The 24,546-nt window shown below is 41.4% G+C and overlaps 1 protein-coding gene across 7 annotated transcripts in view; it reads right to left on the reverse strand.

Annotated features, from left to right (window-relative positions):
- Positions 1 to 24,546, reverse strand: part of MBP (myelin basic protein) — a 188,018-nt gene that overhangs the window by 73,252 nt on the left and 90,220 nt on the right. The window lies entirely within an intron of this gene.

Consider the following 24,546-nt stretch of genomic DNA (forward strand, 5'->3'; position numbering starts at 1 on the left):
AAAACAAGTGAGCTCTGTACACTTCGTATTGTGTTGTAATTGAAATCAATATATTTGAAAACGCAGAAAAACATCCAAAATATTTATAATAAATTTAAATTGGTATTCTATTATTGTTTAACAATGCAATTAAAACTGTAATTAATCACAACTATTTTTTAATTGTTTAACAACCCTAAAAACACTTTATTACAGGCATCTTGACATAAGATTATAAAATTTGATTTTGCACTATAGGTTAGACAAAACACCTGTCTGGGATGGTCTAGAGAATACTTAGTCCAGCCATGAGTACAGGGGACTGAACTAGATGACCTCTTGAGGTCCCTTCCAGTCCCCTGATTCTATAATAAAAGAGATTTTCTTGTACAGTACATAAAACGTAATTTTTTAAGGTGCAACTACTTGGAAGAACTGGGAAGTATGAAGCTTGACTGACTTACAAGCAGGTTTATTTTCATATTTCTATAGAGTGTCACATTTCTTAACTGTACTCCATTAAACTTTGTTTAAGGTGACACAAGAAAGATGAAATTCTTGTTTCCAGATTAATTTTCTCTTCATTTACACAAAAGAAAAGTTTTTGTCTATTTTAAGAAGGTGATTAAGCCAAATGGGTGCACTATTTCTAGTATCAGCAAGTAGGGTCAAAACTCTACATTTAAAAAAAAAAATTGGGGCAGGATTTGTATAGATGTGATACATTTTAAGGCCAGAAATAACCATTATGAACATGTATCAGCGGGGTAGCCATGTTAGTCTGGATCTGTAAAAAGCGACAAAGAGTCCTGTGGCACCTTATAGACTAACTGGACGCTGAGTGTGTGATGGGATTTCTTATGGTAAAATTCTATTTTAGGGTGGCGAGAGATATCCCTATTTTTACACAATTGACTTAGATGCCCTTTCCCTAGTCAGTCACAGGATGAGCTTACCTTCCTCTTGGACTCAACAAACCACCAAGTTTTGAGGATGTACCAGTTTTCTGTCTAATGGTTCTCATTTCCTCCCCTCCATAAGCTAAGAAAAGTTATTTAGTCTCTTGTTATTTAGTCTCCTTTTATACTATGTCAGGATATCTGGGTATTTCAGTTTCACCCATTTACACCACTCAGGTGCCACACACACTTACCTAACTGGTTCAGATGCCTTTTACACTTCTGCAGAATTTATACCATAAAGTAAATGCTTCAAACTGACTGGTACTAGGCAATGCAATTGTTTTCATTACTATCCTCTATACAGTATCAATAATTAATTAATATTGAGAATATTTTTTTGCACTAAATCATGTTGGGGAGCATCTCTTTTCCTGCTTTTGTTTATCTTGTCTTCAGAACCCCTTTCCACAGCAAGCAAAGTATTACATAATGTAACAGGTATGACTTAGGGCAAGGATTACCTTATTCTCCTTTTATGCATGTTGTTATTGCATACTTAACACATTCTCAAAGCTCTCCAAATAATCTCTTCAGCTTTGTGGAAAGCTTTAAGAATTTCAGGAAACAAAATTGATTGGGACATGTCTGAAACCAGCATGATGTATTTGCTAAGCAGGAGACAGTCCCATCAACCCACTTCCCACTACACTTCCCCTTCCTCCTGGCTAAGTCAGAGAAGAGGGCAGAAACTTTATGGAAAGATCCTGAACCAGTAAGTGACCAGGCACTTTTGGAAAGCAGTAGCAGCATGGCTAGGCAGGAGCTGCAGAGAAGTTCAGGCAGAGAGAACCTCAGGAACTGTATACAGAGCTGCGTGTGGAACATGGTGTGATGCCAGACATTTCAGCTGAGTTCAGGTCTGTCGGGGACTTAAGGGACAGCAGCAGCAACTGGGCAGGTAGCCATTGCAGAGTGGCCTCAATGAGAGAGACATCACTACCTTGTCCTGGCCCGGAGACTTGCAAGCTCCTGTTTACTTTAAATAGAGACTGGACTGATGAGGGCACTCCAGGCACTAGGTCTAAAGAGTCCTAAACCTCCATTGGACTGCTCCCAGGGGCCCAACCAAGAAGAGGGGGTTACTTACTCGTAACTGGAGGTTCTTCGACATGTGTGGTCCCTATTTGGATTACAACCAGGGTGTGTGCATGCGTACCATGCACAAGAGCAGTTTTGTAGTAGTAGCATCTGTTGATTCGCACTTGCGTGGTCATATCCGATGCTGTAAGAGGCCTGTGCGGGGGGACGACGCCCCAGTCTCCCTTTTACCACTAGGCAATATTGTCTGTAGCAGAGGGGATGGAGGTCGAGAATTGGAATCCAAATGAGGACCACACATCTCTAAGAACCTCCAGTTACAGATAAGTAACCTCCTCTTCTTTGAGTGATCAGTGGTCAGCGTGGAAGTGGGTGCAAGGACTTGCGAGAAGTTACAGTCTGTAAGACAGCGCATCCAATGGCTGCATCTGCTGCTGGGGTGACAGCATAGTGAGCAGTAAAGGTGTGGACAGAGCACCACTTTGCCTGCCCGGCCAATGTCCTGCCAGGGTACATCTACGAGGCAGCTGACATAGCAGCACACATCACGTGGAGTGAGCCATGACTCCAGGGAGTGAGGATATGTGAAAGAGTGTGTAGCATTTGGAAATGCAAATGGGAGAGCCATTTAGAGATATGCTGTGAGGCCAAGCCCTGGCCCTTGCAATGTTTGGCAACAGCGACAAAGACCCTGGGCGAAGCACGGAAGGCATGGGTGCATTGGAGGTAAAAAAAGTTAGTGACAAGCACATGGCAAAAGAGTAAAATTCTGGTCCTGTAGGAGGCATGAGGTTTGGGGTAGAAGATGGGAAGGTGGATGCTTTTGTTGAGGTAGAACACAAAGACCACCTTGGGGTGGAATTTGGGGTGTAGGCGCAAGGAAACGGTCTTTCTGGAAGATGGTGTAGAGGGGGTCAGCCATCGTGGCTGCCAATTCGCTAACGTGTCTCACGGAGGATCAACTTCATGAAGACATAGGCAAGAGAGCAGGTTGCAAAGGGTGATTTTGTGAGGGCGGAGAGAGCGATATTCAGGTCCCAAGAGGGGGGTAGGTTTTAGCACTGGTGGAAAGGCATTGAGCAAACCTTTGAAGAAACGAATGGTGGTTGGATGAGTGAAGACAGAGGAACCGACAACTAAGGAGAGGAAGTCACTGAGCACTGTCAGGTGGACCTGTATGGAGGAGAGGGCGAATTGGAGAAGGTAGTCCAGAAGGATACGAATGGATATGGAATCCAGTCGGTAATGGTGGCAGTGTGCCCAGGTAGTGAAGGGCTTTCATTTTGCCTGATAGCAGGCTCTGGTGGAGGGCCTGCTGCGGCATGAAAGGACGTTGTGTACCGGGGTGGAGTACGCCCTGCCTATGTGTGAGCGCCATCCAAATACCAAGTGGTCAGGGGGAACGGACTCGGGTTGGCATGTTGGAATCATCCCTGCACCTGTGTGAGGAGATCTGGATGGGTGCGGAGACAGATTGGGGGGGTGAGCAGAGAGTTGGAGGAGATGGATAGGGAACGCAGGGGTGAAAGGATGACCGCTGCTATGCCTGGGTCGGAGTTGGGTTGCAAATGCCAAGCAATCATGGAGTAGCACAAGAATCCTTGACGGAATGTAGGGATTTATCCAACTTGTCACCAAAAAGTTTCTGGTTATCAAAGGTGAGGTCCTCAAGAGCATTCTGGACCTCTTTAGGGAACCCAGACGACTGGAGCCAGGAGTCTTGTTGGAAGACGACACTGGTTGCCAGCAAGCATGTGGTAAGAGGGAACTGGAGTGGCATCAACCTGCACGGTCTCTTATAACTTTGGATGAGACCATACAGACAACACAATGCACGTCAATGGACACTACTTCTACAAAGCTGTTCCAGCTCTGACATATGACGTGCATGTGCACCCTTGGTTGGAATTCATATAGGGATTATCACTCCAAGAAGTGGAACCATTTAAACCACCATATAGGGTATGTGCAACCTTTCTTTTTCTGCCAGCCTTAGTAAAATATTCCTTCACTTTAGCCTAGTGTCTGTAGGGTTATTAGGACCCACCAGGGCTAGTTTCATTGAGCAGCTATAATAATTATATCATACCCCACTTCCAACATTGCTTTAGTTCCTTGCTCTCTTAAATGCTTTTAACTTGGCCCCTTAAAACAGCATAATATAACTAGGAATGCATTTACTGGAGTAATATTGAAGAAACTACCTTGCATAAATACCAAGAAGGCTTTCCAAATAGTTAATTCAGTGAAACCTCTTCTTTCCCCTTCAACTTGGTGATGTGGACATATTAGATTCTATGTAAATGGTTATATCACCCAGATAGAGAGACAGAGAATTTTACCACATAAGAGCAGATGAATACTATCTAATAGGGATATATACCACACACAGAGAGAGGATTGTACGAGTGTTCTGTACTATATTAAAAGCTAAGTATTATAGTGTGTGCAGATTCAAAAGAAGAGAGGAATTTCCACCACTGAGCCGATTTACTCATGAATAAACAGCTTTAAAAATTAACTAAAAGTTCTCCACTTAGCTAATTCTTCTCTTCCTTTGAATCTGCACATTCAGCCATGACATATTAGCCAAAAGTTCTGTTACATGTGGAGAAGGCAGATGGCAAGTCAATACCAATTTCTTGAAACTTTGAGGGAAATCATTATGTACAGCTATATCCATGATCCTAATGATGACCAGTAAAATCATTTCAAAGTACCTTAATTTACATTATGATGAGTTATTTTTGCTGTAGCTTAATGCAAGTCACATAATGTAAATTAAATTACAAAAAGACTTAGTTCCATACATTTTAGTGACCAAAATCACTTGTACTTTGCAATAAGATTCAAGGTTAAACTATTTCTGTGACAGTTCTACAGGACAAGTGTTTTTTTCCAGTGACTATTGATATCCTTTTGTCTAATTACTTCTGACAACTCAACGATCACATTACAAATCACAAAAGTACTTTCCACTAACCCAGTCTAAAAACAAGAAGTCACATTCTAATTCCAGCTGAAAGTTCCCTCAGTAGCAGAGTGATTCAGCTTCAAGCAGAGATTGCAACATTGCGAGTTCTAGGAAATAAGACAAACTTGGAATGGAAATTATGGACAGTTGTATTTATCATTTACTTCTCTATTTTAGAGAGATTAGTTGTTTCTATTAATTTGGTTTCACAGATTTTGGGGCCTGACTCTGCAACCCTAACTTGCAAGAGTAACTGCTACTCACCAGAGTAATCTTAATGATAGCAATGTAACTATTCATAGAGGTAAGGCCAACTTGTGAGTATAAGCTTTGCAGGATCTGGCCCTCAGCATTGTTTTGTTCTGGTCTGGGTTTTCATTATTTATTTTTTCAAGGAGATCATTATTCATTATGGTGCTCTCATTTGAGGCAGTCTAAAAAATATCATCATCAAAAGAATTAGTGTGGAAATTTTTAGGGCTGCCAATTAATTGCAGTTAATTTAAGTGATTAATACAAAACAAATTAACTACATTAAAAATAACTGCAATTAATCGTAGTTTTAATCACACTGTTAAATAATACAATACCAATTTAAATTTATTATACATATTTTTTGATTTTTTCTATATTTTCAAATATACTGATTTCAATTACAACACAAAAAAGGATACAGTGCTCACTTTATATTATTATGATTATAAATATTTGCACTGTAAAAAAGAAAAAAAAAAGTATTTTTCAATTCATCTCCTGCAAGTACTGTAATGTAATCTCTTTATTGTGAAAGCGCAACTTAGAAATGTAGAATTTCTAAGGTTTTTTGTTTTGTTTTGTTTTTTTACGTAACTGCCCAAAGAACACTGCATGTGAACTTGAGGGCAGAATTTGGCCCAAAGCATTTAATAATAGTAATCAGGGAGATAAAAAAAAAAAAAAAATCACATACACACTACACACACACACACACTCTCTCTCTAAAGAAACTAAGATGTGCTTTTGAACTGTGCTGACCGGAGTTGCCAAGGTCCCTTTTCGACCAGGCATTTGACTGGTCGAAAATTAGATGCCTGGCAACCCTAAGTATAAATAGTCATGTATTTTCACTCTAAGAGGGCATCTTCCTTTCGACATGTTAAGCAGCACAAAGTGGGTGGAGAAAAATGTAAACTAAAAAACTAGAAAGCCAGTTCAAATATAATTGTATATCTATTACTCACAGTGAAGAAAGATCACAAGCAAATGAAAAGGAAGTGGCAGTTATCAGGCCAAAAATATAACTTACTGTCTTGCCTACAGGAAAATTGACTGGCAGGACTATAGCAGTATAATTTTATCACTATAGCCATACTGCTATCTCTCTCTATTCGGACACTATTTTGGAATAAAATTGACTTTCATTACTCATTCATTATCACAAAACAGAGTGTTTAAACAGGGAATTTATACAAGCATGTCTACAGAGGTATAATTATGCCAGTATGGCTCTGCCAATTTCCCTATGTAGACAAGTCCTAATACTGAAAAGCCTTGTCTACACACAAAAATTGCACCTCTAACTATACCTGAAAGGTGATAGTAGCCGTGTTAGTCTGTTTCAGCCAAAACAACAAGGAGTCTTATGGCACCTTAAAGAAAGACTAACAAATTTATTACAGCATAAGCTTTCGTGGGCTCTGACCCACTTCTTCAGATGTATGGAGTGAAAATTACAGTGGGCAGGCATAAATATATAGCACGAGAAAAGAGAGGAGTTCCCTTCCCAAGTGGGGGGTCAATGATTCAATCATGGTGGATGTGTCCCATTCCCAACAGTTGACAAGGTGTGAATTTCAACAGAGTAAAAATTACCTTTGTAGTGCTAAAGATGCCAATTGCATCAGGGTGGATGGCCCATACTCAACAGTTGATGGGAGATTACTTCTTGTAGTGACCCAGCCAGTGCAGCTCACCATTAAGAAAAAGCTGACCAGCTGTGGACCCAGACAAAATAATGTTCAATTTTTAAAAATGCTGCAAGAGATTAGTTCTGTCCCATTTCAGCCCAACTGCAGTAAAACATTCCCACTCCTCGTCAGGTTTTACAGGAGACAGTCATTCTCAGGTTCTCTAGAAAGCATAAATAAAGGCTCAAAGAATAAAGGCTTCCTCTAGGGACTTACAATATTAAAGCATTTCCTACAGAACTTGGGCCAGAACCTTCTAGATGAATTTTGCCTAAGTAAAGCTAGAAAGTTCATTGAGCCCTTAAGATGCAATCTAGATGGTCACAGAAGCCCAATTACGAAGAATTTATCTTTTTATATCTACAATGGATTACAGATTATGTCCTACATAGAAACTCACTTTAGGTAGAGTAAGAGGTAACCCAGATGCACTTGCTGGAAGACAAGTTCCGAGGTTGTTCAGCTGTGTTCAATTTTCCAAAAAAGCATGTAGTATTCTTATTCCCCAGTCTATTTGTTTTCAGGCATACCAATCACTCTGAGGTCATAGATTCTTGCATTGTTTGGTAAAACTCCTTAGCCTGACTCTTAAGTAATAGCATATTGGCAAAGCATGGTATCATGCACAACTTGAGAGATTGACACTGACACTATACAATTTAAACCTGTAAGTGACTCTGATATTTGCACTGTCACTCCTTCCAGCATCATACTTCAAATCCTCCAAGCCCTTGATCATGCACAATCTGTGTCTTCACTACAGAGTTATCTCCTCTTCAGTCAGCCTAACTCAGGTAAGAAAGTGGCCAAACTGCAAAATAACACTCGAACCGCACAGAGTGACTGTATTAGCAGCACAGAGTGGTTGCAACTGACAAATTGTGATAACTCAAGCTGAGGGCTATAACCCCCAAACAGCCAGACAGGCAATGAAGACAAGCCCTATATCATTGCTGCCATCCTTGCAACAAAGGACTGGTAGGGCTTACTTTGGAGCCTCTCAGCAACACTTGTAAATCAGCTACAGGAGAAGCTTATGAAATATGCAAGACGCTTCCATTTTTCTGCCCTAGAGCTAAGCACAGTATATTGAGCTTTGTCTTCACTGCCAAAAAGGTGCGTTTTTACTCCAGGATAACTACCATATGTTAACTATGCTGCTGTAAACTACTAGCGCAGACAGAGCACTGGAGTTTTAATCATGATATTAAATAAGAGACGTCAGCCCCAGGTGGGGGCATAGCATTGGCCTTAGCTAACTGCCTTGTTGTAAAAAACTATAATGCCTTGTCTTCACTAGGTTTTTACAGTGAAATAGCTAATGCACGTTAGTTATTCAGCAATAAAAGCATAGCTCTTGTGCAGTAAAGACGTAGCCACAGAAGTTCTCCCATCCCATGTTAATAAATCATAGTTACTGGGCTTAAACAACCATCCTAAATGATAATAAAGAAAAAATGTATATAATGTATATCAGAAAGCTTTAACCATACTAGAAATACAGTCACCTCAAATCATGTAATGCCATTTATTATAGAGAAATAAAGTGAAGTATCCTTGGGATCTTGCAAGACAACCTATTTTTATTCTCTCTCTCTGCATGGACCACACTTTGCCTCTATTTTGTACAACCACTCCGGACATTTACAAAAACTTTGTTCAAGAAATGGATGGGTTTTTTTGTAAAAATTTTGAGGTACTTTTAGCCTTGCAATCATACCAACCAACTGCTTAATGATCATCCCAGCTGTGCAACAACTTTTCAAAAAGAGACGAGTTGGCCTGAGACAGGAAGATCAAAACTGCTAACAAAGAAAATATCTAAGCCAGTAGTTTTCAACTTGTAGTCCACGGACTCCTGGGGATCCGCAGACTATGTCTAAGGGAGGCACAGAAGAGTGTCATTACCATAGAATAGTGGTATTCGACCTGTGGTCCATGTCTTGGGGGTCTGTACACTATGTCTAAGATTTCCAAAGGGGTCTGCACCTCCATTCAAAATTTTGTAGGGGTCTGCAAATGAATAAAAGATTGAAAACCACTAGTCTAAGCTCAGGAAGTAAGGGATTCTTTAGCCATGAGACACCCCTGGAAGATTTAGAAAATGTCTACATTGCATAGCAAACCCAGGAACTGACTCAGGTTTAAGTCCAGCCCCCACCGCCCAACTGTCCACACACAAAGCCTTCTGACATGTTTCAGAACACGGGCCTGCCGGCTCACCCACGGATATGGTTCTAAGCCTGCATCCCGCTGTAGCACGTGTCCAAGGCCACTCACTTTGCAGTTCAGATGTAGCAGAAGGCCTGTGTTGCCAGGCCCCTGTTCGGAGAGTCTGTCAGGGCTATCCCACAACCCCCTGGGCCTGTATGTCCCAGCCCTTCTCTCCCCAAACTTTCCACTCAACTCCCAGGAACCAGAAGCAACATCTGGGTTCAAATACAGATGCTCAGTGTTTAACCCTGCCTTTCCACACAGATGGCACCACTGTAAGTACAGTTAAGTCTACCTTGTTCAAAAACTGAGAAAATGTCCCCTACCCAGTGCGCTGCTAGCTGGCCAGAAGAACATGCCAAGATTTTCGTGAACATGGAGAGAGGGGAGCCATGATTCTGGCAAGAACACAAGAAACAAGCATGTTTATGAAAGCATACGAAAGAAGCTAGCAGTGTTGGGGATCCACCAGACCAGCAATATGGGGGCTACTTTCCCCCACCATGAGGAATTCAACCGGGCGCTGGGAATCGGTCAAAACACAGAGCCCACAGTGCTGCATGACAATGTCCTGAGCAGGGGTGGGATGCTTATAACCTGAGAGGCAGCACCAGAGGAGAGCCTGCAGTTGCTGGATCACACCCCTTAACGGATCATCCTGCTTTCATGTTGCTACTAGTAGTGAGTAGCATATATTAATTACTTCTGGTCACAGTGATCATTACAAAAATAAAACCTCACCCAGCAATATAATTTAAGCCTTAATCTCCATTTTTACATTAAATCTTATCATAATGTAGTTTTTCCTCTAGTTTTGTTTCTTGTGTATGGGAGGGATAATAAGATGCAAATTTTTACATTAAGACTTCCTGTATTTCTTTTGCACATTAGGAACATTAACACTTAAAATATAGAAAACATTAAACTAAAATTTAAATTAGTAATAATTTAATTAGTACAAATCAGCATGATACCATCATATCCCCATTTTTGTTCTGATTTCCCATACTCTAATAATTCCTCAAGCAGGATGAGAAAGGATGAGTGCATGCATACACCAAAAGCTCTCCTTTCAGCTTGCACTGAAAACCCACTGATTTTTTGGGATAATTTGTTGAATCTGCATGTGGTATGCCTGAAATATGCCTACATTCTAAACTCCAGACATAAAGGAAGCTTTCTTTAAGCAACATGTAGCTCCTCTGAAGATAATGTCTTTGTGCTCAGAATCTAGCTGCAAAACCTGGAGGGCTGAACAAAGCAGTGACGGCACACTGTGTGCAGTAACTTCATAAATGACAGGATTATTTGCAAGATAGTTTGAAGAGATGAGAGATCAAAACACAGTTGGAAAGAAAAATAAGTGACAGATCAATGTGTTTCAAAAACTGAAAACTCCTCTGGTGGTTTGATGTCATCTTGTTAACTTCTACGCTGAAACATTATAAAAGTTTTGTCCTCTCAAATGGATGAACTCCAAATGAAAAACCAAAAATACATCAACTCTGAACCAAATTCAACCTTGGTATTTTTGCCTGTTTTTGTGGTTGATTTCAGTAAAGGCCACCTATTCAAATCAGGGCTGCATTTGGCCTTTAGATTCTTAAGAGTTCAAGAATAGAGCTCTGCAAAATAGATGAACGTATTTAGATTAGAGAATTTACAATTATTCATTTGGCTTTCTTTTGCAAAACATTTGCAAGCTGGGAAATGGAATATCCCTTCTCTCTTTGGAACTATCCTGTAACACTAGAAATGAGGGACTCCATCCTTAACGGTGTAGAAGACCCGAGAGCCAGATATACAATAGACCTAAAATTGGATTCTTTCTTGTTAAATATTTTAGCTTAACTAATCACTTCATTATTCCAGAGACACACTGGTGTAAAATGGGAGCAATGCAATGATAAACCAGGCCAGCTGGGTCTACCTCTACTCTGATTTACATCCATGACATCCCATCAAGTGGAAAAATAAAGTAAGGAAAAGTTTTCTAGGCATCAAATATTGTTTAAGCAGCATAGCTATGCTGATGTACCCCACATCAGGATCTGGTCCGGTATATGTAACACAAATCTGTTGCTTTCCTTAGCCATATTACTCTTTATTGAAGGAATAGTTTAAGTAAGAGTAAGTTAAAAAAAATCCAATAAGGAAATTCAATCATAAAAACTTCTAAATAGAAATTAGGGAGAGTGCATCTATCGTGGAACCTTTTTACCTTTTGCCAATTTCCATTAAACTCAAGTTAACGCAAAGATATTTTGTGTGTGCGCGCAATGGCACATACATGATGGGTGTGTTTTCATCCTGTCTAAGCCAAACAGGGTGGAACTAAGAAAGGTCCATTTCCATTGTCTACAGTTCTGCGCTGCAGTTCTGTTGGTTATGCAATTATTATTATTTTAAGATGCTACAAAAGCAAAGAGGAAAATCACAGTGGAACTTCACAGTATGCTAGCACCACAGAGACTGAACCAGCTGGGGACTAACTTACAAATCCTGTTGTGATGGAGGGGCTTTATATCAGAATGAAAGTATAGCCCCATATTAAGGAGGGGTGTTAAAAGACCTTGAGAAATCCAGGCATTTTATTGGAGATGGAAAAGGAAAGCATAGGGAAAGCACTACAGAGTGAGCCTGCTCTGAACACTGAAATAAAGGAGGGCATTATCAGGGCTCTGCTGTGATACTTGCAAGGCTTGTAAGGGACTGAAGTCTTGTCACTACCAGGATGTTTCTACACAAGTACCAGTGTGTGTAGCAGAAAATACTAGTTCTTTTCACTTCTATTTTTGTTGTTAAAAATAAAATCCTCAGGCATGGATTTCTACTGTATACCTCCTTGTCATACTTAAAGGGGCACTGTCATGCCTCTAGAATTGAGTACAAATTCTGCCAGGCTATCGGTCTTACCTTAAGGAGCCAACTCATCCTGTTCCATAGGTCAAACCACTTTAAAATACTACTAAAATTTGTAAGTGTGAAAATCTGAAAACCCAAAGACATATCCCCTTAGGCCAGGGTCAGTTGCAGTGCTTAAGAGGCAGGGTTTGGAGTCTTTTGGTTGCACAGAGCTTGAGGTGTGCGCGCACACAAAAAATTCTCTTCCAACCCTGCAAGTTTTGGTGCATCCATGCAGAGTGGCAGACCTTCGAAGATCCTTCTAGACTTCTGCTTCCAGGCTGCCATTGATCTCCCAGTCTCTACCTTCACAGTCCTACCCAGTCTGACTGGGACAGTAACCCATGGATTGCCATTCCCTGGATCTGCTAGCTGTGCCTCATGCAGAGAAGCCCAGAAGTGTTGTTTACAAGGAAGGGCTGCTGCCAGCAGACAGGGGGCATTGAGAGAGACAACTCTCACATGCCTCTTTCACTCTCTGCTTACACCTGGCCAGCATTTTCACATTTGCTCCCTGTGGAGCCCACTGTTTGTTTTCAACCAAACTTTTTCACACACTGAACTATTCCTTAAAGGGATATTGCCAACCGGATTTTATTTTTGTTTTAAATCTTCTCACCCTCACATCTTTACAACTGAAATGCAAAACGAAGTGTGTATGTTGTTTAATGATCAGAAATGCATAACAAAAATTACAAATCAAAGAAATATAAACTTCTACATCCTGTACCATTAACAAGCCGTGATCCTGAACTTGATTCAAGTGAGGCAGTTTGGGCCTGTGGATAGCACACGGGACCAGAGGTGGAGAGGACTGTGGGTTCTATTTCTGGCTCTGTCATTGACCTGTCACCTAATGCAGGGCATTTCACCTTATTGTGCCTCGGTTTTCCTTTGCTCCATTTGTCTGTCTTGTCTATTTAGATTATGAACTCTTTGGGGCAGATATTCTATTTGTGTATGTATACAGTGGCCAGTATAATGATGGGGACCCACCTTACAGTGAGAGATTTAAGAAGCTCAGTCCAAGTCCTCAGAGGAAAAGTTAAGAGGTGAGTGAGAGCACTTATGTGGAGAGTTTGGGATAATTGAGATTCTTTAATGCAGCAGATCGAGGCAAAACATGATCCAATGGACGGAGGTTGAAGCTAGACAAATTCAAACTGGAAATAATGCACAAATATTTTAGTCAGGGATATTGACCATTGGACAATTTACCTATAGATGTGGTGGGTTCTCCAACACTTGCAGTCTTTAAAATCAAGACTACACCTTTCTGAAAGATACGATCCACCTCAATCAGAAATTGTGGGTTTGATGAAGGAATTACTGGTGACGTTCTCTGGCTTGTGTTATACAGGTCAGACTAGATGATTTTAATAGTCCCTCCTGGCTTTAAAAACTATTAATCTCAACTGGGGCTTCTAGGTGCTACTGTCATACAGCTAAATAATTACTATTAATAAGCCATATTATAAAACTCATTCCTGTTTTCTTCTAGACTCTGTAATAGAAAGTGAGTCCACAACATAATTAAAGTCAAGCTTATGACAAAAGCTGCTTCAGTTCACAAAATAGAGATGAGCTTGGCATATATTGGACTCTTTATTTCACCCTCTACTCCGCTGAATGAGTAGTGACTCAAGGTCACAGGAAACCTAGATGAGAGACAGTGGCCAAGTTGCCTCCAATTTTCATTCCTGTGTAGTTTCCCCCCTAGCAGCACTTTTAAATTAACATACATGCAAAATTATGCCCTATCCTGCACTGGTGCTGAGGAGTGAGGGAAGAGAATGTAAGAAGCCTGTTCCCCTTGAACAAACAGAACAGGACATCTTCCTGGCACTCAAGAAAACACAAGGAGGTTTGCCCTGCTAGAACACTACATCCTCAAGAGGGCACAGAGTGCTAGTTATGTAGTGTCTAGCTTTAGTCCTGTCTATTTCAGTGGTTTTCAATCTGTGGTCCGCGGAATCCTGGAGGTCTGCAGGCTATATCTAAGGGGTTACCACAGAAAAGTGTTTTTCAACCTGTGGACTGCCGACCTTAGAGGGTCTGCAGACTAGGTCGAAGATTTCCCAAAGAGTTCCACACCTCCATTTGAAATTGTTTAGGGGTCCACAAATGCAAAAAGGTTGAAAATCGTTGATCTACTTAATATGTCGTAATCAGCACCAACTATCTCCTGAGCCTGCACTATCTTCCTTCTCAGGGCAGCTGTATGTAGCACTCAACAGCATGTTGCAATGGTCCATCCTTAATCATCCTGCTTTGCAACTTCAGCAAGGCTCCTATAGATGCAGCTAGCACCACTATGTTCCCTCCCATTAAAACAGGATTTTAAATGCCTATGGACAACCTGGTACGCGCTCTCTCTTTCTCTCTCTCACACACACACTGACACTTAATAAGCATGGGGAAAAATACTGGGGACATTGTAAGTTATGTAGCAAGTATTAAAATAATGAATAAGTAATTTAGTGTATTGTTATTGTGCACATTAAACCACGATGGACACGGATGGGCAGGTCTTCACTACCCGCTGGATCGGCGGGTAGTGATCGATCTATCACGGGTCCATTTATCGCGTCTAGGGTAGACGCGATAAAATCGATCCCTGATCACACTCCCCGTAGACTCCAGAACTCCAGCTCGCGAGAGGCGGAAGCAGAATTGACAGGGGAACGGCAGCAGTCGACTCACCGCCATCCTCACGCCAGGTAAGTCGACCTAAGATGCGTAGCTGAAGTTGCGTATCTTAGGTCGACCCCCCCCCCCCCCCAGTGTAGACCAGGGCTTTGACTCAGGTCCCTGCCCATGTTATTAGGGCAGTCAATTAATCGCAGTTAACTCATGTGATTAACTCAAAAAATTAATTACGTTAAAAATATTGATTGCAATTAATCGCTGTTTTAATCGCACTACTAAACAATAGAAGACCAATTGAAATTTATTTAATATTTTTGGATGTTTTTCTACATTTTGAAATATATTGATTTCAATTACAACACAGAATACAAAATGTACAATGCTCACTATATGTTATTTTATTACAAATATTTACACTGTCAAAATGATAAACAAAATAAATAGTATTTTTCAATTCATCTCATACAAGTACCATAGTGCAATCTCTTTATCATGAAAGTGCAGTTTATAAATATAGATATTTTTGGTTACATAACTGCACTCAAAAACAAAACAGCCCTACTTCTTGTTCAGCCAATCCCTAAAACAAATCAAATGTGTTTACATTTGCAGGAGATAATGCTGCCTGCTTCTTGTTTACAATGTCACCTTAAAGGAGAACAGGCATTCGCATGGCATCTTTTTAGCCGGTATTAGCATATCTGGCACGTAAATGTGCAAACATTCGTATGCCCTTTCATGTTTTGGCCACCATTCCAGAGAACATGCTTCCATGCTGATGATGCTTGTTAAAAAAATAATGTGTTAATTACATTTTGACTGAACATTCGTTTTAAGAACATTTTCCTGCAGATTTGACAAAACACAAAGAAGGCACCAATGTGAGATTTCTAAACATAGCTACCGCACTCGACCCACGGTTTAAGAATCTGAAGTGCCTGCCGAAATCTGAGCGCGATGAGGTGTGGAGCATGCTTTCAGAAGTCTTAAAAGAGCAACACTCCAATATAGAAACTACAGAACCCAAACCACCAAAAAAGAAAAATCAACCTTCTGCTGGTGGCACGTGACTCAGATGATGAAAGTATTGGTCTGCACTGCTTTGAATCGTTATCAAGCTGAACCCATCATCAGCATGGACGCATGTCCTCTGGAATAATGGTTGAAATGAAGGGACATATGAATCTTTGGTGCATCTGGCACATAAATATCTTGCGATTCCAGCTACAACAGTGCCATGCAAATACCTGTTCTCACTTTCAGGGGACAAGAAGCAGGCAGCATTATCTCCTGCAAATGTAAACAAACTTGTATTTCTGAGTGACTAGCTGAAGAAGAGGAAGAAGTAGGACTGAGTGGACTTGTAGGCTCTAAAGTTTTGCATTGTTTTATTTTAAAATGCAGGGGGGTTTTGTACATAATTCTACATTTGTAAGTTCAGCTTTCATGATAAAGAGATTGCACTACAGAACTTGTATGAGGTAAACTGAAAAATACTATTTTTTTTTGCAGTACAAATATTTGTAATCAAAAATAAATAGTGAGTACTGTACTCTGTGTTCTGTTTTGTAATTGAAATCAATATATTTGAAAACGTAGAAAACATCCAAAAATATTTAAATAAATGGTATTCTATTATTAACAGTGCGATTAATTGCACAATTTATTTTTTTGAATTGCTTGACAACCCTATATGCTATTGAGTTTAGCAAGAATTGCCACGGATATTCAATTAATCATAGATAAAAACTTCTAATATACATGCAAACGTAAGAGATGGAGAAGGAAAAATCATATTGGGTCAAACTGTTAAGTGCCTTCAGCTTGGCCTCCAGTTTTGTGCCCAAAATCAACTGTGAGGTTGAATGTAATCTTATGGACTTAAATTATAGTGTTTAGACCACTAACTGACTGAATTCACGTATCAGGTAGTTAGATATCTAGAAATTACTGTATCATTTATGCCCACAATTATTTGTGCCCACAACTGATTGCAGGTACAAAATTAGAGTCCTTTTTTAAAAATCTGGCCTATTAAATCAACAAGTTCATATCTGTGCATAGGGCACTCTCCAGGAGATTAGACAGCCATCAAATTAGCCACAACTGAACAAGCAATTGAGTCAAACTGGAACACAGAAATATTTATGAAAAAAAAAAAATCATGAGTATCTTTTAACTAGTTGTGTGTCTTTCCTGACAGCTGGATGTCTCTCTTCAGGTACTGTTCTCTAAACCTTAGGCTTCTAGCCCACTGGAAATACAGTAATACTGTTTATATACTGTTGGCACAAAATCTTTTATGCCAAAAAAAACTCTTGGAAAAAGGGGAGAACTGAGTAGTTTCCAATGTCTACCCACATTTCCCATAAAACCTCTGAACATCAAGAGGATCACACAAGTGCCATTTATCATGAACCCAATCCAAGAGCACCAAATATAGAGCAATGGAGTGAGATGCAAGGTGCCCTATTTCAAAGGCAGGTGGAGCTACCATTCCTGCAAGCACTTGCCAGGAACGCCAGGTGAGAATCTGGCTATGTCCTTGGAGTTTTATCTGAATTCATGAATGACAGTTACAAATCAATCATATCCTATGCAGGTCTCCTTTATAATAACTAACCAAAAATGTAATCCTTGGATATCAGTATCCCCTTGTATGTATGTTTCTACTAAGCAAAATTAAAGTCTTTCCTATTTTATTTTAAGGCTGCAATATATTTTTAAAAAGCAGAAAATTTCCTGAGAAATGGACTATTCACACAAATACTATGTAGACTAGGTCAGATAAGGCCACACTTTCCAAAACAGACTATATGTATGCATCAGTTGTATTGATACAAAACCATTTGCACTCACCAAACCAGAATGTCTACATGGAATTGGCAAGTCAAATGCAAATGCTGTTTGCTTGCACAAATGCATTTTCTGGGTAGGCAGAGTTAGAGGCTAGCTAATTCTGATGGATTTCCTTAAGGATGAATGCAGGTTTCTCCTCCCCGTCCGCATCCTCCCACTCTCTCTGTGATTGACAGTAACTCCACTGTTTTCAGTTAAACTTTCAGAAGTTTCTGATAGGGAGCAAGTACGCCAAATTTCAGTCAGAAAGGTATAACTCTGTGGAAGTCACAACCAAAAAGCCCCACACCCTTTAGGTGGAAATGTATGGACAACTTGAATATAAGCATCAGTACACACTTACCTTATAATGTAGCAAAATAGAATAATTATGTCATGATGATAACATCTAGCTTAGAACTATATGTTGTCTCACCAGAAGATTTTTGTGTTAGCTTGCCATCACTTGGCATTAGTCACAGCTTGTTTTCCAGGGCTGATTATGTTTACAATAGATAAGACAAGCTTCCCAGAAAGGTCAATGTGAACTGCAATAACCTCACAGCTTTTGTCCAGTACATGACAACAACACAGTCCACAGATAAATGGATTGTTCAGGTAAGTTAATGTATACTGCTAGATTCCCCTAGTCTCCTCTTTTGCAGGTTTTCTTGTAAGAGCTAAAGTGTGGACATGAGAATCTTGTGAACACATTTCATGCATGCATTATATTTCCAAATTGTGGGTGTACTATGTCAACCAGTTTGTTAATATGTAAGAGATACTTATAATCTACTGCTGTGGGCAAAGGTCCATCAATGGCAATTAGCCAGGATGGGCAGGGATGCCACCCCATGCTCTGGGTGTCCCTAAGCCTCTGAGTACCAGAAGGTGGGACTGAATGACAGAGGATGGATCACTCGATAATTGCCCTGTTCTGTTCATTCCCTCTGAAGCATCCGACAATGGCCACGAATGGAACACAGGATACTGGGCTAGATGGATTACTGGTCTGACCCAGTATGACCACTCATATTTTTATGTATTGTACCCAGAAAACTGCTCAACTTGGGCTTTGGTGAGGCTCAAGCAGGACTGTGTTTCAGAGATGGGCACATAAGAACATAAGGCCATACTGGGTCAGACCAAAGGTCCATCTAGCCCAGTAGCCTGTCTTCTGACAGTGGCCAATGCCAGGTGCCCAAGAGGGAATGAACAGAACAGGTAATCAAGTGATCCATCCCCTGTCGCTCATTCCCAGCTTCTGGCAAACAGAGGCTAAGGACACCATCCTGACTAACAGCCATTGATGGACCTATCCTCCATGAATGTATCTAGTTCCTGAACCTTGTTATAGTCTTGGCCTTCACAACATCCTCTGGCAAGGTTGACTGTGCATTGTATGAAAAAATACTTCCTTTTGTTTGTTTTAAACCAGCTGCCTATTAATTTCATTTGGTGACCCCTAGTTCTTGTGTTATAAGAAGGAGTAAATAACACTTCCTGATTTACTTTCTCCACATCAGTCATGATTTTATAGACCTCATCATATCCCCCCCTCCCCCTTAGAATGTGTTACCATCTGGCTTGGAGTTTAACCCTGAAAAAGAAGCAACAAGAACATTCCAGACAACTGTAATTGCCACATGGTAGAAGGAGAAGCATTGTAGAGAGAGCAGGTTCTCAAGACATGTAGGGTTTTACATATAAATATCTTAAATTGTACCAGAAATAAACAGGAAGGTAGTACACACTGGGGAGAATGGGTGTTACATGCTTATATTATCAGGCTGCCCCACTTCATAGGTGGGCAACCACGTTCTTTGTAGAGTAGACTGGGAATTTTCTGTCAAAATGATTTTTTTTTTTAAACGGAATATGTAGCTTCCATAAAATTGAAATTTTCCCTGGTGAACTTTCAAATTTTGTCATAATTTTTCGGTTTTCCATGAGGAACATCAAAATGAAATGTTTTGTTGCAGTTAAGCTTGACCCTGAAATATTTCTGAGTGCGCCATATGGCAACAGGGGAGTCACATGATCACAGTGGACCCTGGGAGATATAGTCCAGCCACGGAGCCTGGCCCTTAGGAAAGATTAGGGGAATGCGGCTCCTGAACTAAAACTCCAGTGAGGCACCATGGCATTTTAGGCAGATACAGTTTAATTCTAAAAGGACTAGGAAAAAAACATTTTGATTTTTCACAATAAACCCAAGTGAAATGTTTTGATTCAGGACCACCAAAACGTTTTGTTTTGATATTTCCAAAATGATTTTTTTCTTAAACTTTTTGTTCTATGAAAAATGTCAAAATTTTGACTTTTCATCGTACATTGAAAACAAATGTCAAAAATATCAGAATTTTCCCCAAGATGGAAATTCTGGTTTTCGCTCAATTCTAATTCTTTGCAAGCTGAGGCCAAGGGAAAACCCACCAGTACAATGCATCTCAGTCTAGCCTAGACGTGACAGAGAATCATACTGGAGAGCAAAGTCCACAGCAACCAGCAAATGATTAAAGGCATTTTGTACTCAGGGTAGCACACCTCCAAATAGTTTTCAGTCTTGCTTTATACAACATGTTAAGTAGTTTGCATGAAAAGATAAATACTCTTTTTATGGTGATCTGCAGAGTTTCAAGTCAACATTTCAGGGAGACACCATAACTTGCCTGAGCCACATATGCTCATTAAATTATGGGCATTTTTGAAAGTTTTCCAACTGTGGTTGACTCACTGTTCATTGAAAGCCTGCAGCTCTGGAGCGCCAATGTATATACACCTGCAACAGCCACAACAGATGCTGGAGCAGTCACCGTACCTGTACAGTAAGCCCTCTGCAACACAGACCATGTCTACCTCTATTTATATAGATCAGTGCTCAGCACGACAGGGCCCCAATGCTGATGGAGGCACTACCATAAGATAAGTGAATAAAGAATAACCACTCAGAGTAATTTCTGACTGGAAGGAATGTAAAGCACCACTGGGCTCTGCAAATGAATCAACGACTCCTGATGGGCATTCATATCAAAACGGTTCCACTGGATAGAACAGAACTGGAATGAACACCTGAATCTTATCCATTCCCATGAGTAGATTATCAATCAAGGATGTCAGTGTAGTATCCTATCCCGTGCCCATGTCTGAAGCCCAACTGACAAGGATCAATGAAACAAAAAGAATTCAGATCATGTTATATTTGGCCAGCCAAATTCAAGCTAACTGAACCTGCTAGAGGAAAAAAAGGGTTACGGAAAATCAAAAATGCTTGAACTGCCACAAAAGGTTTCTCTTAAATCTTCACTTAAATTACTGCATTTCTGTCCTAACGATCCTGTATGTCAAATGCTATAAAGTGTATAGAAGATTCTCTGCTTTCCAGGTTAAACATAATGCTGTCTGGTCTAGTGTAACAAAATATATGTATTGTTTTAGAGAAGGGGAACCTAGAACACAGAAACTCCAAGCTGCTAATCTAATGCTTTAAATATTAGATTGTGTACTTGGACTCTCCAGGGGAAAGGCAAGTACTGCCCCCTTGTGCCTGATTTATGAATGCCAGTCTATGATTTTGGAACGACCTGCCTGAAGTCAGAATGTGACAGGCTCTGCATCTGTGTACAAACGGGAGGAGGTGGAAGGGGCCTCCCACCCATTCAGTCCTGTGGAGGGGTCAACCACAAGGGATCAGTGCTACTGTTTCTTCCTAGAGCCAGCGGTTGTGCTAGCCTCTTTATAGGTCAGTGGTCCCCAAACTTTTCACACTGTGCCACCCCTTACTCCTGTCTGCACCCCCTCCCCCAGAAGTCACAGCCAGGAACCAGAGCCAGGAGAGAGGGCATGGCCGGGATAAGGGAGCCGGGGCTGGGGGCGGGGCCAGGGCCAAGGCCGGGGCTGGGAGCAGAGCCACAGCCGGGCCATGGACAGGGCCGGCAGCTGGGCTAGGAGCCAGGGCTGGGGCTGCAGCTGGAGAGTGGGGTTGCAGCTGGAGCCGGAGCAGAGCTGGGGGCAGAGCGGGGTTGGGTGGCACTCCCTCCCTGACCCCAGTAGGGGCTGCCCCCTCCAAAAACATTCCTCCATGCCCTTGTGGGGGGCACACACCACAGTTTGGGGACCACTGCTATAGGTGATAGAAATGGTAGGATGAGGCTGAGGCCATGAGCGAAGAGAGCTAGCTGGGAGTTACACGCTGCACCCTTTCAAAAAGGTGGCAAAGGTGTTCAAACTCCCTCGGAGGAAGAATTCTGTCAAAGCTCCTATGGGGCTCCTGCTACCATGTGGTCCCTCCAAGCAAACACTCAAATGCAAGACTGTGGATTAAAACTAAAATTCAGTCCTTCGTTCAGAGTGTGCCACCAATACGCAACAAAAATGTAGAAAACCTGACTTATAAGGAAAGGTCACAAAAACTAGTCATGTTTAATCTTAAGAAAAGAAGACTGAGGGGGACCTGATAACAGTCTTCAAATATGTTACGGACTGCTACAGAGAGGACTGTGATCAACTGTTCTCCAAGTCCACTGAAGACAGGGACAAGACAAAACCAGCTTAATCCACAGCAAAGGAGATTTAAGTTAGATACTGGGAACAGCTTTCTAACTAGGTAGCTAAGTTATGGAATAGGCTTCCAAGGGAATCTTTAAAGAACAGATTAGACAAACACCTGTCAAGGATGGTCTAGGTATACTTGGTCCTGCCTCCACGTAAGGAGCTGAACTAGAAAACCTCTCTAGGTCCCTTGCAGCCCTACATTTCTATTATTCTGGTTAGTATGACTGTAGCGGGGTGGTTACCCGCTCTGGCCTGGACAGCCCTGGGAGAGGGCTGGGGCTGTAAGGAAAAGCCCAGACTGATAAGGAGAGCAGGCACAGCTGGGGCCACACCCCAAACAGAGCACAGCAGGTCCTTATAAAAGGGCTGCTAGCTTGGAGCTAGAGTCTCTCTCTCCAATCTTGGAGGGAGCAGGGCCTGGCTGTCTGAAGAAAGGGTACTGGGAGTGAAGCAGGGCTGGGGAAAGGCCAGAGGAGCAGGGGAGCTCCAGGCTGGCAAGTCCCCAGGCTGGAAGGTCTGGTCCTAGGCCCACCCCTGAGGTACTGGGTGGTAGAGGAAGACAGCAGATCTTACCCCCTTGCCTGTGGTGACTGGCTCTTATACTGCAGTCTGGTCCAGGGAGCAGGGACTCATTGCTGACTGGCAGTAGCCACTGGCTGAGGCAAGGTGGGATTAAGGGGTTGGAGTCCCCGGGGAGGGGAGACCTTGAGAGTGAGGGGTTACTGCCAGGGGGCAGCACCCCAAATAACGTGGCACCAAGGTCCGGGAGGGACACGAGGGGCCCAGCGGCAGCGATACATCGGCCTGCAGAGGCCGCTCCAAGGCTGGAAAAATAACTAATTCCCCGGACACCAGCAGGAGGTGCCGCAGGGGTGAGTCCCGCGCCGTTACAATGACATATAGGCAAGAAATAAAGGTTAGATTTAAAGTTGTGATAGTAAAAAAGTGTTAAGAGTTTGTAATCTAAATATTTAAAAAAAAACACAGAATGACAAACAGGGAAAACACACCCTAAGATTTTGTCTTTTTTATCATTATTTGCATAAAATGTATTATGCATTTTAGAAATTGGTCTGCAATGGGAAGGTGCAGGGAGGAATCATGCTACTATATAATTCCAAGGAAGGAAACCTGTCTGGCAAATTTTTTTTCCAAGCTTCTGGGAAACCACACACAAGAGGTGCTGCTCCTCCAGCCTTTGAAAGGGTGCAGCATTGTTTGCCTTCTTCACCTGGCCAGTGTGAACAGCCCAACTGGATTATGGCCTCAATGTATAATAAGAGGCGGTTCCTGTCCCACCCTGAAGAGTTTCCATAGATGAGACAGACCAACGGTGGAGCAGAAATGAAGGCAGAGAGTTGAACTTATCCAAATTCACACAAAAGGTCAGTGGCAGAACTAGCATAGCTCCCAGGTTTCTTGGCTCCCAGTCAAGTCCCCTATGGACCGTGCTGCTTCCCTTAATTCGCACTTCTTCCCCAATAGCAGAAGTTCATGTACAGTCAGATGAATTCAACAGAGCTGTAAGTGCCAAGAACACTTATAAAATTGTACAAGACTAAGTTTCTAAAGATACTATTGTACTCTCTACAGTTGTTTATAACAGGTCCACAAGAGATACACGTAGAAAATTACGGGCCATTGGGAGGATCATTTAAATGGAAGTTGCAAGTCACTCAAACTTATGCCTTTATACAAACAATAAAATAAAGGCAAACAACCAATAATATAGATCTAAACAGAACAAGGAAGATACAACTGAATACATTTTTTTAAACAGAAGACGTTCTATTCAAGGTATATAGCCAATATTTTCAGAAATGACTAGTGATTTTTGGGTGCTTCAAGTTTTCAGGTGTCCATCTGCAGACATCTTTTCAAGAGGCCTAATTCCAGAGGGCGGGGTGCTCAGCAAATTCTGAAAATCAGGATCCTTCAAGGTACCTCAAAGTTCGGCCTACAGATGTTGTGGTACCCAAAATTACCTGATTCTTTTGGAAAAAATCTTGGCCACGTGCATACATATTTCAAAAGTACCAACTGGTAATTTTGGGTTCCCTCAGTGTTTAATCCAAACGTAACAATAAGCTAACTTTAATTCTTGGAGTGGGGGAAAAGGCGGGGGGGGGGGATGACAAAACACAAACAGGTGACACCTGAATAAATACAAAAAAATTTCTTTAAACTAAAGGGTGAGGTCAGCTCTTTTTAGCGCACTGATTTATGTGGAATACACAAGAGGCTCTACTCAGAAATCTCTTCCCCCAGCTACAGGTGGGGCTAATTTTATTAGCTACATTTTCCAGGCATCTCACATGCTGACCTATTCCAAGGAGTTCTCTCCAAGAGCACTTGGATCCACTAGAACACACTCGGCACTACTCTCATATCCCTAGTAAGCCTGCAATGACTGACTCATCAGCACTAAGTCCCAGCCCCAATAGAATGGCTTGAAAGCGTGAGAAAAAATTAAGTTAAACATAAGACA

Source organism: Malaclemys terrapin, chromosome 2 (assembly GCF_027887155.1).
Source record: "Malaclemys terrapin pileata isolate rMalTer1 chromosome 2, rMalTer1.hap1, whole genome shotgun sequence".
In the NCBI taxonomy this organism is placed as follows: Eukaryota; Metazoa; Chordata; order Testudines; family Emydidae; genus Malaclemys; species Malaclemys terrapin.